The sequence below is a fragment of the Catharus ustulatus genome, chromosome Z (genome assembly GCF_009819885.2).
Source record: "Catharus ustulatus isolate bCatUst1 chromosome Z, bCatUst1.pri.v2, whole genome shotgun sequence".
In the NCBI taxonomy this organism is placed as follows: domain Eukaryota; kingdom Metazoa; phylum Chordata; class Aves; order Passeriformes; family Turdidae; genus Catharus; species Catharus ustulatus.
Genome location: NC_046262.2, coordinates 21,458,298 through 21,475,609, shown reverse-complemented (window position 1 = coordinate 21,475,609; position 17,312 = coordinate 21,458,298). Strand labels below are relative to the sequence as shown.

Here is a 17,312-nt window from a genome sequence, read left to right as displayed (position 1 = left end):
TTTACCCTCAGGTTCAGAGTCAATTTCAATCCACCATACTCTAGATTCCTATTACAGATAGATTTCATTTCTCAAAAATGAAATAACAAATGAAGGAAACACAAAAAATCTTGCAACTTTCTCCACGCTCATTTGCAAGGTCAACAGACATTTCGGTATCTTAATATCTAACTAGACTATGAATGCATTTAAGAAAAAAACCTAGTATATTTTCAGTCTGGGGGTGAGGGAAGGAAAAGAAACAACCAACCTTTGCATCACATTTTCAAAATTCCAGTCCCAGAGAAATTGATATCATTATACAAGTTACTCTTTAGTATGCAGAAGATCTTTATTTAGAAACTGCCTTCAGGAAGAATTCAGTATCTCTAAATCCTGCATAGCTTAATCCTTGTACTACATATTTTGAAAAAAAAAGCCTAATATATAAGTTATCTTCCTAATTAAAATGTTCAAGAAAATTTGGGACTTAATATATTCTGAGTTTTTTCCATCTTTGAACCCCAGGAAAACAAATTATCTTACAGCAAACATTATTTCCCCTGAAATGCTACATCAAAAACTTATCAATCAATCAGAAGATAAGGTGTTATTTTACAAATTAAAGAGCAAGACATACAAATAGACAACTGCCTGCCGTCACAAGAAATAGCTTAACTGCTTATGGTTGTGTTCAGAACTATCCGTTTGACACCTTAGGATTCCAGTAAGCAGGCAATGTACAGATAAGCTTTCAGAAGTAATTGCTACTAACACTGGTGTGCCTAGAGAAGGAAAAACTCCTCACAATTCAATTTAAACCTTTGTCATGTGATGACTCTAAGAAGTGCGTCGCAGGGAGCAATTTAAATTCAGATAACAACAAATACATTTTAAACTCACTAGTGCTTTAATAGATCACTGCACTCCAGTCTCTACAGAGAAGCAGAGAAAAGCATAATATCAGAGTCTTAGAAAGTGGGTAAAAGCACAAATACCAGCTGTTTCTGTTCACTTCATGCATATGAGTGCCACTTCATCTCTAATACAGGGGCTTGGCCCTTTTGGAAACAGGAGGAAAAGATCAGAAGCCATCTGCATTTCATGAGTGCAGTACAGTCAAATACATGGCTTCCCATTACAGCACCTCCACACCAAGCTGGCAATCTTCCTAGATCTGAGAATGATGAAGCTAAATGCCCTCTATTCTTCCATCCTCTGCCCCTGAACGATCTTGCACTTTCAATCCTTCTATGAATAAAGGAGATTCTACCCTGCACATCTGAAATTGAAAAATACTGTAAAGATATTGCACACTCTAAGTGACAGACATTTATAAGTCCATCATTTTGTAATAACACATAACATATGAACTTGTTTACTAATCATACCAACTACCCATAACCTGTCAGTTCTGCATTCACACTAGCCTGGAGGTCTAATATGAAGGAATAGTATGCCAAATTCAAATACTGTTGACCTACACATTTCAACCAAGAGATTACTCTAGATAATGAAAAACACAATGCCACCAGAAATCCCAACAAGCTAAAGAGGCTCAAAAGCAAGTGTTCTGAAACGTAGCTTTCAGGAAAAAAGGTCTTCACTGTTTCTTCTCCTTTTCTATGGTTAGTTATTTGCCACTCCTGCAGCAATAAAATACCATTTTACAGAGAAACATTAAATTCCCAGCCTACTGTCTCAAGTCTAGAAGTCAACCTGCCTATGCCAAGAAAAAGTAAGAGAGAGGTGGTAGATTATAAATCTGCCAAAAAGGAGATTTAACTGGGTAAGTAGTTTTTAACTGCACTTTTGACTTTTATGTACATATTATCAAGGATCAAATCACTGATGATGAATAGCAACATTTGCATTTATTGTGGGTAAGTGGAAGACTATTACAAACCAGCAACTGGAACTCAAAAGGCAAGTCAATCTCCATCATGCAAAATTCAAACTAGACCCTGCTGAAACAAGAGTAATCCCTGCTTTTCCCTCACACCTGCCTTTTATTACAGCTAGGGTTTGCATATTCACACTGTAAATCCACTCAGTAACTGATTCAAAAAGGCTAAACCTGCAAGACAATGGGGAGAATTTTTTTAAATTTACATCAGTTTGCTCAATTCACTGACCTTCAGTACCATGTCTTCACTTTCAATACCTTATTTTCTTTCTGATGCAGAGAACCACACCAGAAGCAAAGAGGAGTATGCAGAGCAGATGCAGCAGAATGTAAGACTAGACATTTAGCCACAGATTTTATAAATTAAAACTCCTTTCAAGTAAAGGTGATAACTTCATTATTACTGGTATTTTTCTTTTAGTACAGAAAAAGATGTATCAAAAAACATATGCAAGCATATTTTAATGCTCACAATAGCATATGTTGATGGCAAAATTCATTCATGTGTGTCACATTTGTAATTTAAGCCCATTTTCATTCATAGTTTTGGTGGAGGGGGCAGGAGAGAGGAATTTTAAAAAAATTAACCATGATAAATATCTACAGGCAGCCAAGAAGAAGCAAGGTTGCTCAGTGAATTCAGCGAACAGCTTGGTCCAGACACTGACTGTACCAGCAGGTTTTGCTCTACAAAACTGAAAGAAATATTCACAGGATGTGGTCTGAACTTCAAGACACTGTTGCTCAGCAAGCACTGTGCATGTTTTTGCCACAAAAAGTCAATTACTTGCCTACAAAGCAATGCTTTAAACTTATAAGAGACTTGAGGGAATGATAATAAAGCATACAAAAGTATACAGACCTTCATGCCCAACACGGTAAGTTCAAAATTTACATACACTTACTTCCTTTTAATCAAAGCAAGAACCCTTTATAAATTCCAAAGTGACCAATACAAGGATGCGCTTTGTAAAGAAGCACTGTTGACAGAAACTATCAGTTGTTCCCTTTGGCCTAATATTAAGGTAAAAAAACTTTCAGAAAAATATTCAACTGATATCAACCCATAATTCAAACCATAAATAGATACACTGAATAGATTTATAAACATTTATATAAACAATGCCACTGATCTAGATGTATCTTTCACACGTCCCACTGTTCTTAAAATGTAGTGAAGACATACAAAATGCAGTTCAAGCTTCCTAGAGCATCACAAAGCTGCCACTTTATAGTCCATGATGCCCATACCTTAGAGCAGAATGCAACCTATTTTCAATCTTGATAGTAAAGGTAATTTGTGCTAAATCATGAAATAAGACATTTTCTATTAACCTTCAGATGCTTGGATGTAAAGCAAGGCAAGTAATTGTTAAGGGCAAAACCAGTCTCTACATCGTACCCAAGTTTCTCATCTAAATTCCTCTTCTACAGCGCCTACTACTAACTGATTAACTTAGAGCCACCCACATCAATCACCTCAAAAACAGACTTAACAGTAAATCTTGATAAGAAGAAATACAAACAACTTTTTTTCATTAAAGAGAACTCTTCCATTACGTTGTCCACTGGTTTAGTATCAAATCAACATTACCAGGTCTTTGAGAGATTAAGAAGAATAGATATATTCAGGAAGAAACCACAAGAAAAAATTAAACAAAGCGTAATAGTCAGTATGCTTTTAGAAGTCACAGCAGTTATACATCATGGCTAATTAAATCACAGAGTAAAATTAAGTTACAAAGTAACTTAAAAAGAAACAAAACAACCAAGGATAAAACAACTCAACTGTTTAATTGAGGGGTATAAAATACGTATTTACAACCAACAGCATAGAAAAATCTTGGAAAAAAAATGGAATAAATGCCAAGGAGGAAAAAAATCCCCTGCAGATTCCATAGCATTCATTGTCTATTAAAACCAGGAATGACAAGTGCTTGGACGACAGTTGCAGTTGGTTAAAAAGTGAGAAAAGACAATACATTGTAACTCTTGCAAGTGCACTGCAATTTGCAACATTTACATGTTCCAAAAGGCAAAAACCAGATTTTGTGTCAAGATTACTTTCTGGACAACTACACTAACACTGTGATACCTCAACACAAGTGTGTGAGCTAATTTCCAACTCTGTTTGAAAATCAATTCATGCTACTCAGGACGACAAAGGCAAAAGTGTAAGTAAGATTTAACTTGGTATTTCACACTGAAAATGTCAACAAACTAGGACAAACTCAATAGAATCAAGATAGGTCTAGGGTGCAGGGAGGAGAGGGACACCCATAGACATTTGACTGTATACCTGAAGTAAATTTCAGATTCACTAATGAACAAAAGGAAAACACAGACCTGAGAAACCATTTCTTTGTTTGCACTACTTCTGGTACTTCCTACAATTCAATAGACCACTCCTGTAGTCACTGATAGCTGGGAGACGAGCAGTAACACTGGAATTAACAGTGCTTGAACAGGTCAAGCCTCTTTGTGACTAGCAGAACTGCTACTTCTTCATGAAACACAAGATTTGGTGACTAGAATGAAGATAAACACCACACATCAAAGAACAAAAAAGGCTGAGGAGGAGAAGGAAAGCTCATATATACTTGAACATATGTCTATAGATTTTCTTATAACTATCCCAAAGAAGGTTGAGACCAATCAAACTAACACACATCACAACCAGGGAATGTAGCTGGACTGCCAGAATAAATACAAAAGCAGACAATAGCCCAGCTGACTTGGACCAAGATACAAACAGACAACTCCAGGATTTGTCTCATCTCTCAGCAGACAAGCTTTAAATGGCGGTACCTTTACCATGGGACAGCTAAAAATCTCAGGGAGCGGAATTTAAACCAGAAAACAAACACAGCAGCATCTCCTTTTCCAATTCAAGAGACAGGAATGTATTGTGCTTCCAGCCCTGCTTTACAACTCAACTCTTATAGTCACCCCAAAAAACTACGGAAATTGTAGCAGTTATGGCCTCTGCTACAGACTCTGCTTCACATGAAGCTACTTTATTATTAAATGCTTGTTTTAAATAAACCTGTGCCTTCCACAGCTATGGAAGTAAAATATTTGCCCTCTCTTCTCTTTCAAGGACCTCTCATTTCTTACACAAGACTGAACAGCAATTATGGTGTTATGTAAGTTAATTTACTGAAGTTAATTTTTAACTCCATTTCTAATCACAGGGATTGAACAGAAGAAAAAAAACAACAGAAAAATTACATTCAGAAAGAACAAGCAAAATTGTTTTTAAAAGATACATACTTCGTTCCTCTGGCTTAAAGAGGCTTTTAAATTATTTCAGCTCAGTAAAAATTATGCAATTATTAGTTAGAGACTAATCAGATTAAACTGCAGCTTCTAGAGATGCATGTATTTTTCTGTCTATGCACTTTTTAACACCTTTGCCTTCTAACTAGAAGAAATTAAAATGAATACCACCTACTTTGCCAATGTGGAAAAATAGGAAACAAAATGCTTGGCCTTGGGCCTATGTCTTTATAAAAATAAAATCCTGCAATATTTGGAGCTATTCATTATAAATGTTCTTAGTCCTTGTCTTGAGAACTTTTCAGAATTAGACACTGAGCAGAAGCAAAATCCTTCACTGCTTATTTTTATCAACCATGGTTTTCTACTTGCAGTATCAAGCAATTCAAGCACTTCCATATTTCTCTTAGTGCTGTAAAGAAACACATTCAGTGAGAGCATTAAAAAATTAATTTTAAAAAAAATTAGAAAAAAAAAAACACACACAACCCAAAACCTCCAGTGAACCAAAAAAAATCCAAATCAACCACCAAAAAAACCCTGCATACTGTGCATAGGCCTAGATATCTAAGGAGAAAAACATAGTTACTGTTTTCCTAATCCTTCATTCTCATTAATAGACTCCTGGTTTCAACTTCCATCTATGGCACATGTAAAACAAAGAAAAAATAAGGGATGGAGAAACAAACAGTAGTGAAAATGCTAACAGGGTAAGTTAGCAATTGGTATTTAATACCATCCTCAATACAAAAAGCCCTTTTTTAAGCCCTCAACTCAGGAAATAAAATAGATTTGAAAAACATAATTACCACATTCTGTTTCACATGAACATGGCATTTTTATTCGTTTGACATATGTTGCTTCCTGAAAGGATTTAATGTATTTTGGCATTCCAGAACAAAACTGCTCTCAGTGTTTGGCACTTCATGTACAATGCAGCCAGGAAGCCACTCCTTAAGACTATGCAGCCATCTGCAGCAGACACCAAGGGTTTTTGACAGGCAAGCTGCACTGCTGTAGATATGCAGTAGTTCACTATAAAAGTCCTCATCTATTAATCAGACTCTGCACATAATTGTCTTCAGATACATTCAGGTGATCTGCAACACCAAACAGGTCACCACAGAAACCAGAAAGGCAAAAAATAATTTAAAAAATAAACTATTTCTTATCAGAAGATTACTGTTTATTAAAATGCTTACTAAACTGTATGGTCTACAATCCCTGATGCCCCGCCTTACATGCACTCTCCCTCAAAAATGCAATTGCCAGAATTCCTATCTAAAGCTAGGATGGATCAAACAACAGAAGCCAGAATAACACACCAGACACAGAACACTTGACATACAAAGTAAGCAGATGTTGGGTACACAGCAGGGGAAGGATGAACCACCCTCAAAATCTGCTAGCTAGTATCTGCCCAGAAAAACAAATCCACACAGGTTACATAATTCAATCTATGGTAACAGATAAATGGAAACACATTCATAGATCAGAGTTCAAAGGAAGTGCATGTGGATACATATATTCATTTCAAATTTTGAATTTGGCTGATTTCAAAAAAATATATCCTAACAAAACCCACAAATAAATATGCATCCCAACACTTAAAAAGACTATGCAGTGCCCTAAGGCAAGTTGCTACTTGAAGAGAAATAGTATATAGAAGTGGACTTAACTTTTACTTTGTAATTCCTCCTCCTTTAAAGAACACTTCTAAGCGTTATCCACTTCAACAAGCCAGTTTGGTTTTTGCTCTTACATGTTCAGTATAAAACACAGCACTAAAAGCAGAAGCCTTTATTCAAAATTCAGCTTTAAAAATAGTTTAACACACCTTTTTCACTACAATAAGGAATGGCTACAATACAGAGGAGTCACCATTTTTAAAAAAAGCAAAAGTTCAAAAATCAAAACAGAAAACGTCCATATTTTCCAGACTCTAAGGATCTTGTCCCTCTAGTTTGTACCATAACTATGCTAGACATTATCTTAACATTATTCTCAGCACTTTTAAGAGTTACTGTCCTGGACATATGAAGGAACCCCTGAAGCTACTTACCTGTCCATTGTTTTTCTTTACATTAATTTTACAAATCATACATAGATCCCAATACATTCCAGTTAGTTGTTCGCAATGGTGATGCAGAATTGTTCCTCTTGGTGTTGGCTGGGATTCTTTCTAACTACAACACTCTTCACACTTCCATGTGCGCAAGCACCATTAATCTTGTCCTCTACTTACTCTGCTTTTCTCTCACCATGTATGTTTGATTTTTGTCAACTTACAATCACTTTTCACTCCCAACACAGTGATGAAACATTTAAGTTAGTATTTTAGTACTTAATTATTTTTTCCTTTACCTAAGAGTTGTGTTCCTCTAAGTGAATAGATGACGGTTAAAGAAAAGAGAGCTTTTATATTATTTTTATTTCACTCTATCAGGCATTTTGCAGATCATAAGCAACTGATATAAAAAAAATAGCAGAAGGCTATTCTTGAATGGTTGCTGAAGTATTTTTGGCTCTTTAGGGAAGAATATGAGTGTACTGCTTACAATAAAACTTATACAAATAATTTAGATTTTAGACAATTATATTTAAGTACACTTTCCCTTAAAGGTGTTGTTTTCAATAGGGACAATAATTCACTATTGAAAGCCAAAAACAAGTTTTTCACCTCACAGATTTAAGATGAACTAAAGAGTCTTCTTTCTCATCAAGATGCTAATTATATCCTCAAAACTGACTTCAAAGTTGATTTAATAATAACCCAACTTACAGTGTTACTTAACTTTTGACATCCTGTGCTTTCCAGTATGAGAAAAAAATAGAGGTACAATACTACTTTGACACTGCTGAAGTAAAAAGTGGGACAGTGCCATGCTGACTTGCTATTAACATGTCACCCTCTTTTCTCAGAAAAGGAAAAAGTGACTGAAGAGCACGATGCAGGAATTCCAGAGAACTTCATGGCTGTGATTTCAATTAATTTGAACTGTCCAATGCATACTTCAGACTTCTCAAAGATTAAAACCAAGTTAATACAAAACTGGGGGAAATTAGTAACATTCCGATTTTGAGGAAAACTCATTCCTCTGCAGATATTTTATGCTCTGAAGCTGAAATTTAAATTTGGTCAAGATTTAACACTAGTGGAAGGATGCATTAGCAACAGATGTGTGAGATAAAGATGAGTAAATATGTATTTAAATTCAGTGGAAATAAGCAAGGACTCACTCTGCAGATGAGAGGAAGTACAATAATTTCACAATTACAAGCCGCACCTGATTATAAGCCGCACATTACAATACAGAGTGTGATAAAAGGTATCTGTTCTATCACCATCTGTTGAGGGTGGGGGCAGTGATCCTTATCTCTGTGTGAGATATTCTGTTAATGGGCCATCCACTGAAACCAGGTGGGGCACTGTTCTTTATCTTTTCATAACCCATCCTTCCTCCAGAGAGTCATTTTCTGCTAATGGTCCATTGAGTCCCACTGTGGGACTGATAAAATTACTGCATCCCATTGGAAGTTGCTCCAGCCAGGGGGAAGAGCCCAACATTTCTTACCAAGATAAAAACAGAGGTTTTGGGACACTAAGGGAGCCCCTTTCTCCACTGGACTCCAGAGGAAAACTGGATTTCTCCACATCACCACTGGACCTTTAGAGGGAAACTGCACCTTCTACAGGAGCACTGCTTCAACTGAATCACATCTGTCACTGCAGGAGGATGCAGCCACCATTTAATGGGACTGCTACCAACACCCTGCCTGACGGGGTGTCATGTTGTATTATGACTCTGCCAGTGTTTGGGGCTTGTGCTTTGTAGCACTGTATTTCTATTTGATTTTCCCTAGAAAAGAACTGTTATTCCTAATTCCCATATCTTTGCCTGGAAGCCCCTTGATTTCAAAATTATAATAATTTGGAGGGAAGGGGTTTACATTCTCCGTTTCAAAGAGAAGCTCCTGCCTTTCTCAGCAGACACCTCTCCTCCAAACTAAAACAGCAACTTTTCGTTCTTTGTCCATATATAAGCTGCACCTGATTATAAGCTGCACTTCGGGTTCGGACCAAAATTTTAGTCAAAATGGTGCGGCTTATAATCGTGAAATTACTGTAAGTAATTACTGAAAGTACTGTTTTTAAAAGGTTGAGGAACAATTTGTTGATTTTTCACTGGTTAGTTTATGTAAAGGGAGAAGCAAAGTAAGAAAGAGAATAAGAGAAAAATATTGATTAACAACATGTTTTGCTCCCACTCTGTAACACTTGCTTTTAACCTGCTCCATTGACAAGGCCATAATCCTTCCCTTGACACATCACCTCCCGCTGCTGCAAAACCAATTCAATAACTGATGTCATGAAAGACTACAGTCGTTTGAAATGTTGACAATGCATCTTCAACAGATCCCACAACTTCCCACAGAAAAAAATCACACAGAAATATCTGCCTGCTTTACTCTCTTTTCCTGTTTCAGTGAAGCAAAACAAAATAAATGCTCCCTGAAAAATTGATGAACTAACTCAGATAAATACAAATGAAAGTGCAAATTAACCTCAAGTCTATTAAAATCTATTTTAAGTACATTTTGCTTTCCTAATACTCGTATTACTTACATTTTCATTCTGTTACATGAAATACCAGACCCAAAGCCTTAACATCTAAATCTAAAGTACCACACTGGAAGAACAGGATTGTCTAATAGCCACAGAAAACCCACACCCTCACAAAATGTTCTTCAGGAAAACAAAACTCTTCTGAAAAACACAAATGAGATGCACTATAGATAAACAATATTATAGTAAAATAGTAAAGCTCTGAAGATTTTTTTTCTTTCCCCATATCAGTGGTTCTGATCTTATCCTCAGGATCAGAGTCAGATAGATCGACAAATTCTGAGTTCCAAATCCTTGTTACATTCTGAGAAGATGGTTAAACCTGTCTATTTCTATCCTTGTATTCTTAGAGTCCTTAATATTTGTTACCTTGTTTTTAACAGTTTCTCAACATCCCTATGCGAACGAACAACAGTGACCTGACTAAAGTCACAAGTAAAATTGTAGGTTTGTTCTAAGCACTGTTTTCTAGCACTGCACACCTAATTCCCTTTGCCTGTAACTCCTCCAAGAGGTTTAAAGAACTCACTAATTACTTGGAATAAATCACCCTGTGAAAGTTTACTACAGCATAATAGACATAAATGGTATAAAGACTGAACAGGTATGAATCAGGAAGAAGTGAACTTTTGAATTTTCTTCCTCAGTGATTAATTTTACTGCCAATACCCCAAAAATATAGAGCAGGTCAGAAATTAAATAACCATCAGAGCTCCAGGGTTAGTACCACATATGATTTTGTGACCAGAAGTAACCCAAAATGAGTATGTTCTCCTAAAAGAAGCTAACTACCAACCTCACATTCCAGGCCACCACAGACAAACATGCCACAGCAAGCTAACATACCAGCAGCAGGAGATCAGTGAACATTATCTGCTGCCTGCACATCCACTGAATCTTCCTTCAAGTAGACCCACCTCAAAGGCCAAAGTAGAACCTAAGTAAATTAAACATCTAAATATCACACACAGTAGCATAAGCATGGAAAGCAAGCATTTACAAAGCATTTAAGTCATGAAAGATTTAGACTGCTATGCTGACACACTATTCAATTTAATTTTACTGAAAATACAGGCCTCAGTCTTGTAAATACTACTGCAGCCAAGCTTTTTGTTGTTTTAACAAGCATGCATGAGCACATGCAGATTTTTAAGCAACATGTTTTCACAGACAAAAAAAACCCCTGTAATTCCCAATAATAAATGTTCTCCAATACCCAGTTTCAAATATAAAAATCCATGTTATCTTCAGGGTCATCTGTAAGACAAAAGACCTGTGGTAACTTGATCAAATTGCTGACAAATGGACTGATTTTCCAAACCATTCTTTCTCCCATCCCAGTAGAGTAATGGCAGGAAGACAACAGCCATATGGGGGGAAAGCAGCTGTCAAACCTTACCAGTCTATCAGAAGTCTTCTAGATAAGCCAAAACAGTTTCCACCATTCAAAAGCTTACAATGAAGTCTACAGTCATTCTGGATGACCAAACCTGTGAAAGACATTCAATCATCTGGCACTTCTTTTCAGATGTTTCTGTAGATGCACTGATGTAGCTCAATGCACCTATGCCCTCTCTTCTGCTTCTTAAAACTTGGAGGTTTTGGAAGATATGTACTGAAAAACTCCAAGGACAAGGAGGGCAAAGAATGCTGAAGAAATAATTTCTGTAAATGTACTAATCACATACTCCACATCATGGGACAGAGGACAAAGGAAGAATAGGAAACTTATCTTCCATAACTATCTGGGAAGATGGAATCCCTTACACAGTTGCTGCAGGAACTTCTCATGCCAACTTAGAGTTGAAAACTGGTGAGAGGACTCCAAAGACAGCAGTAAAACTTGAAGCACATTACTTCAAAAAAACAAGACATCCTTCTGCATCTACCTTTAACACAATACTAGAACTTAAAATATTTTAGATTGATTCATTTATTAGGTTTGGAGCCTTTCCCAGCAAGAAGAACAGAGTCCTGGCCACTTCACAGGAAAATACCACCCATTCTAAATTAATACTTAAATGATAACTGTTTCACTTCAACTAATACTTCAAGCCACCTCTGAGTTTCTTTCATTCCTAAAGCTGGCCCCAGAACCGAGAGCAAAAGCAGCCCCTTGAGCACTATGAGCTCATGGTAAGACAATTATACCCCAATCTACACAAACCATCGTATGTAATAAGGCTCAGTCACCTACTGACATCAAGTACCAGGACGCCCACAGCAGCCAAGATTGTTCAGCTTGTCCTCAGACTCTGCTTAATTGTCGCTGTTTGTTCCTATGCATAGTGATAGCTTAGTATCTACAAATTTGTCCCAAGAAAGAAATAAACTAAACTACTTTTTAACTTATACTTCTACTTTTAAACATCTAACTTTTTACCCTAGGCAGGACAGCTGCAATGCTGATGTTCTCCAATGTAAGTACACTTCAGTTTGGTTTTATTTAGACCAAAGGAAGAAGAAGAGGTTCTCAATTATGTGACGTTACAATGTATTTTTGACGGTGGAATTGCAACCTAGTGTTGAAATATCATGCTCCTGCATATCCTCTTTATGGAAAGTAAAAAGAATAATAATTCAAACACCTGTACTGAAATGTAAGCATCAGAGAAACAAGCATCTAAAAGGAACTGGTGACTAACGATGTTCCTTTGGATCCATTGCAATTCAGGACTAGGTCCCCATCTGGGTCACCAAAACTGTTACCAAAAATTAGTAAAAATAAAAACTCCTTACCACCAATGTAGCATTAAGAAGCAGGCATTCTTTATGAGGTGGATGCATGAGAGAATATCTCCTTCAAAATACCATGCATGCTGAGTACAGAAAAAGCTCCTGTTTATATACCATATTTTATATACATACTCATTGATTTCCTGGAATAAAAATACATATGATAATCATTTTCCCAAAACCATTAACATTTTCCCTTCCCTTTCTGCATGCATTCTTCTGTCCTGGGGGCTCTCTGGTGGTTCCTGGTGGTCAGTAACCCCAAAGTCATAGATGACTGCTTGGGAACTGGTAAAAGTTGGCACAACAGAGCTGGTTGCTTTCCAGTTCTTCTTAAGAATAAGCATTGTGCAGTTCATAGGCCAGTGGTTTTTGAAGAATAAGCATTGTATTAGCCCACCAGGTGCAAACAATTTTTCATCTGGCAACAATGAAGATAAGGCAGCAGAAAAAGCCCAATTATCCTGAGATTACTATATAAGAAAAATACTACTGATTCCAGTATAACAAATTTTTCCATTTTAATTAGATGGGAGATGCATAAATCTCTCCTAAATCAGCATCATTTCTTTGAAATCTGACATTTTTAAGATTTGACTCAACACCCAAACACTGTATTCTTAGTTCAACATGAAAGCCGTATTTTAGTGAAGTAACTTCTTTACAACAAAAAAAAAATCCCCCAGAAATTCCCATATCCATAGTTAAATACAGACTATTTACTATTCAAACTATCTTCAATGTTTTCATTGTGATATGAAAAGTGTCCTTTGACACATTTTTGTACTTACAGATAAAATAGCAATGCTTATAAATCTTCATTTTTCAGATAATCTTCATTTAATTATGTATTTCAAATGTCATTGTGAACATTTGCATGCTCACATAGGAATACTGTCTACTATTTTCATATCCCTATGAGTAACTCTCCTGTGAACTCAACTAGTAACTCATTTGGAAAAGGTTACATTTCTAATTCCTCAAGGTGGATTAAATGTCAGGGACTTCTTCAGCAGATCAGGTCATTCTATAGGGAGAATCTGCTGAAGGATATGACATATCAACTATTTGATCTTTACAAAACATTTTCTCAAAGATTTTCCTTTTTGCTTAGGAGCAGGAAGGACAAAAACAAAACAAGAACACAGAGCAGACAGACAGTGATTCATTACAGCCCTAGAGGAAAGCCAAGTTGAGGAATTTTCTCCCATCCCCTTCTATTTCTAGAACCTACTGCTAACATGTGAGATATAATGTATGTTACACATGTGCACGCCTTTCCTTAGCTTTGATCTTCCAAGCATGTCTCTTAATATCTGGAACTACAGACTCCCAACAAATTCCACCGAGAACAAATCATAACACTGTTTTCTGAGACCATCAGCTTAATACGCTAAGAAACTATCAATCATTAATATTTTCTCCACAGAGCCCCCTCATCCACTCAATATGAACATGATGTGCAAACTGATACCATACAGAGCTTTATGTTGATACTAAGCATTATCTACTGTGCAGCTTATGCATAAGTCAGATCTATTAATATTTTACTAATATAATAATCATCTTAATGATAATCACATTTCATAGTATGCCATATACTGCAACTTCTAGTTCTTTGATTGCAAGCTACCTCCTTAAAATTAGCGATGTTTACTCGAGTTTAATTCAATTCATGAGAAAGAGCCAGCCAGGTCAAAAGAACATTTCCCCAAGCCATCAACACATAGTTATAAAGTGTTTATCTCATGTGGTTCAAGCACATGAGATACCATGAGTAAGGTTAAATAATTTTGTTCATAATTAGAATATCAATGTCAGACTGATTTTTAGTTGAGATCATTGATCTCAAGAAAGAATACAACCCTTCATGTTACTCCCAAACTATGTTAATGACATGAATGGTATTCAATGATCCAATCATGAGCTGTAAGAAGTATTGAATTACACTTTCATCATTAAAAAGAGCCTTATCCATAGCTACCATGGCGACAAAACACTAGCGTAAAAAGTTGTGCCTCCACTACAAGGAACTATTCTTCTACATGGCATTGAAAAATATCAAGTGCATGATGAGAAACACAAAAGGTCTGAAACGACACAAAATTGCCTTGATTATGAACATACTGGTTTACAACTAAATTTGTCATGCACGGCTACAACTCCTCATTCTCCCCTCAAGAATCTCAAGTCATTATTGGGACTGAAACACTGCTGTGGAAAGGGATGGTTCTTTGTAAAAGGATTACTCTATTCAGACTTTCTGCCAAGCATCAGCCACGTAAGGAAAGCAAAGTTCACTGCCATTTACTTTGTCCAGATCTTTCTAATGCCTAAGAATAACCCTTACTGCTCCCTGGAAAGGTAAGTCTATAAACTGCAATTTATTTGTTATCAGCCACTGCACCCACTTTAGGCATTTATATGTAAACATTTTTCCTTACAGTATATTAAACGGATGGAATTGGATTATTTTTTCTTAAAGCACTAAATTACTCCATGATGTTAAAGAACCACCTACACAGGAGTGTTAAAAATTTTGCACAGAAATTATTTTGTCCAAGACTCCCAAATACCAACACAAGTCAGACACTGGCAAGACCAAAGCATACACATACTACCTGACCAACATGTTGCTTCTGAGCTTGACAAATAGGAACAAACATTCCAGAGCTATGGCTTCTGCCTCATTCTGAACATTCACAATATGAGAAACTCCTTGCCTTCACAAAAGGACTAACCTATAATTGTGCCTTTGACGCATGTGAAATAAACATACATCTAGTTACTTGGCATAACAAGCACGTGAGATACAAAATCTCACACCAAAACTTCACATTTAGTTTCCCTTACAACAGCTTCAAAAAGAAGTTCTTTCAAAATTTAGAAAGGGGAAAGTGGTCAACAAAACCAAAACCAAACAAAGCTACATTAATAGCTTCAATAGCATGCACTTCAAACAAGTCAGGCAACTAGCTATCTGCTTTGTTTTTGTCCTGTATTTTGTTTTAATGAACGTTCTTAAGATGAACTTCGCAAGGATCAAAATGCAGGACGGACCTCCGCTGTACAAACTGAAAAACAAGCAGTCCGACTCGTCGCTTTGAGAACAGAGAGGGTAAAGGGGAAGAAAACGGGTGACTGCAACAATCGAAGGTGGAAAAACTGCGACATTTAGAGATTAACAGGAGGGCATATTTTTATAAAGAAACTTAACAGAAATCCCGAAGCACGAAGCCTCAAGATCTTTCGATTGTACAAAAGATATCACTTCCTTCATGACTTTCTCATTTCCCGGTAAGTTAATTGTACTCGCAGGGTTACCAAACATTTTGTAAGGGAGGGAGCTGAAGCAGCAGTTACGCAGTCGAGCAGCTTCAGCTCAGTGCCTTCTCGGACCGAACAAAGAAACTTCTGTGTCCGATGAGATTAAAAACTTTCGGTCTCACAGACTCTTTCCCTGCCTCCATGAAACCAGCGCCTCCGTTCACACGTTCAGGCAAGACAGGGAGAAACACAATAAGCAGCTGAACCGTGCAGGCCAAGGCGGAAAACAGAGACAAAATATAAAGGCCAAAAACAGGATATAAAACGAAGCCTGAACTCCTTGCTTTTTTCTCCACCCCCTTTCCCAGAGGAAGGATTTTTCTGTTGTTTTTGTTGCTGTTGATCCCAAGCCTTCCCTATTTACCTTAGCTGTCGGGGCGCCTAAAACAGATCCAGCACGCAGGAGTTTCTTCCGACCTCAAGTTAAATCCAATCGAGTTTTCTTCTTCAGGGAGGAAGAGAGCAGAGACGGTGGAAGAAGGACAAGCAACGTTAGCAGCTTTCGCAGAGAACGGGGGAGTTCGTATGCACGAAGAGGGCACCAGAGCAGCCGGGCTCCTCCCGGCCCCCGCCGGGGTCTGCCCCCCGGGCGGCCCCGCGTCGCGCCGGCCCCGCCCGGCGGCGACACCGCAGCGCCCCCCACCACCCAGCGCGGCCCGGCCTGGACCGGCCCGCCCGCACCCTGGGCGCGACGGGCACCGCCGCTACCCCCTGGCTCCGCACCGGGGTCGCGCTGCCCGAGCGAGGCCACCGCCGCCGACGGCTGAAGGGAAGCGGGACGGCCGTCTGCCTCACCTGCCCGCCGCCGCCGCCGCCGCCCTCGCTCCCCGCCTCCTCTCGCACACTTCCCCCTTCTCCCGCGGCTTCAGCCTCCCGCCCCCCTCCCCGGCCTCGGCAGCGGGGGGGCCCGGGGAGGCGGCGGAGCTGTGGGGAGGGGGAAAGAACGCCCCGGGCAGACACGCGGCGGGGGGAAGGGGAGGTGGCCGCGGGCGAAGCCGCCGCGCCCCTGCTGCTGCCGGCGCCGCGCACCACTGGCCAGGCGGGGGAGGCACTGCAGCGGCACGGGGGGCGGAGCGGGAGCAGGGCCCGGGCCGAGACCTGGCGGAGGCGGGCGGACGGGAGCGGGATCAGGAGGCAGCAGGAGCAGGCAGGCGCGGCGGGCGCGCCCGCACTGGCTGTGCCGGGCGGGAGGAGGGACGGGCGGACAGCAGCGGGCGGGGGGCCGAGCGGAGGGAAGGCCGTGAGGGACGGGCGCTGCGGCCAATGGGGCCCGGCGGGGGCGGGCTGTGCAGGAACGGGGCGAGCCGAGGTGTGGCGGGGGGCGCAGGGCGGGGGCTGTGTGTCGCCGCCGCGAAATGGCTCCTCCCGCTGCTGCCCGGCGTGGCCTATCCTAATTTGTTTTCTGCTGGCGAGCGTCAGGCGCGCAGGCAAATTCAGTCCTGAATGATAGAAGTTTCC

The 17,312-nt window shown here is 39.1% G+C and overlaps 1 protein-coding gene across 7 annotated transcripts in view; it reads right to left on the bottom strand.

The window, feature by feature from the left end:
- Positions 1-16,994, bottom strand: part of ERBIN (erbb2 interacting protein) — a 121,835-nt gene extending 104,841 nt beyond the window's left edge. For 4 of the 7 annotated variants that reach the window (XM_033085444.2, XM_033085450.2, XM_033085449.2 and 1 more), the window contains exon 1: positions 16,219-16,429. The gene's annotated coding sequence lies outside the window, so the exon portion shown is untranslated. Of the gene's footprint in view, positions 1-16,218; positions 16,430-16,577; positions 16,597-16,649; positions 16,850-16,952 lie in introns of those variants that run through there. The other 3 variants (XM_033085446.2, XM_033085445.2, XM_033085447.2) reach the window with 3 other exon arrangements.
- Positions 16,995-17,312: the final 318 nt, after the last annotated feature.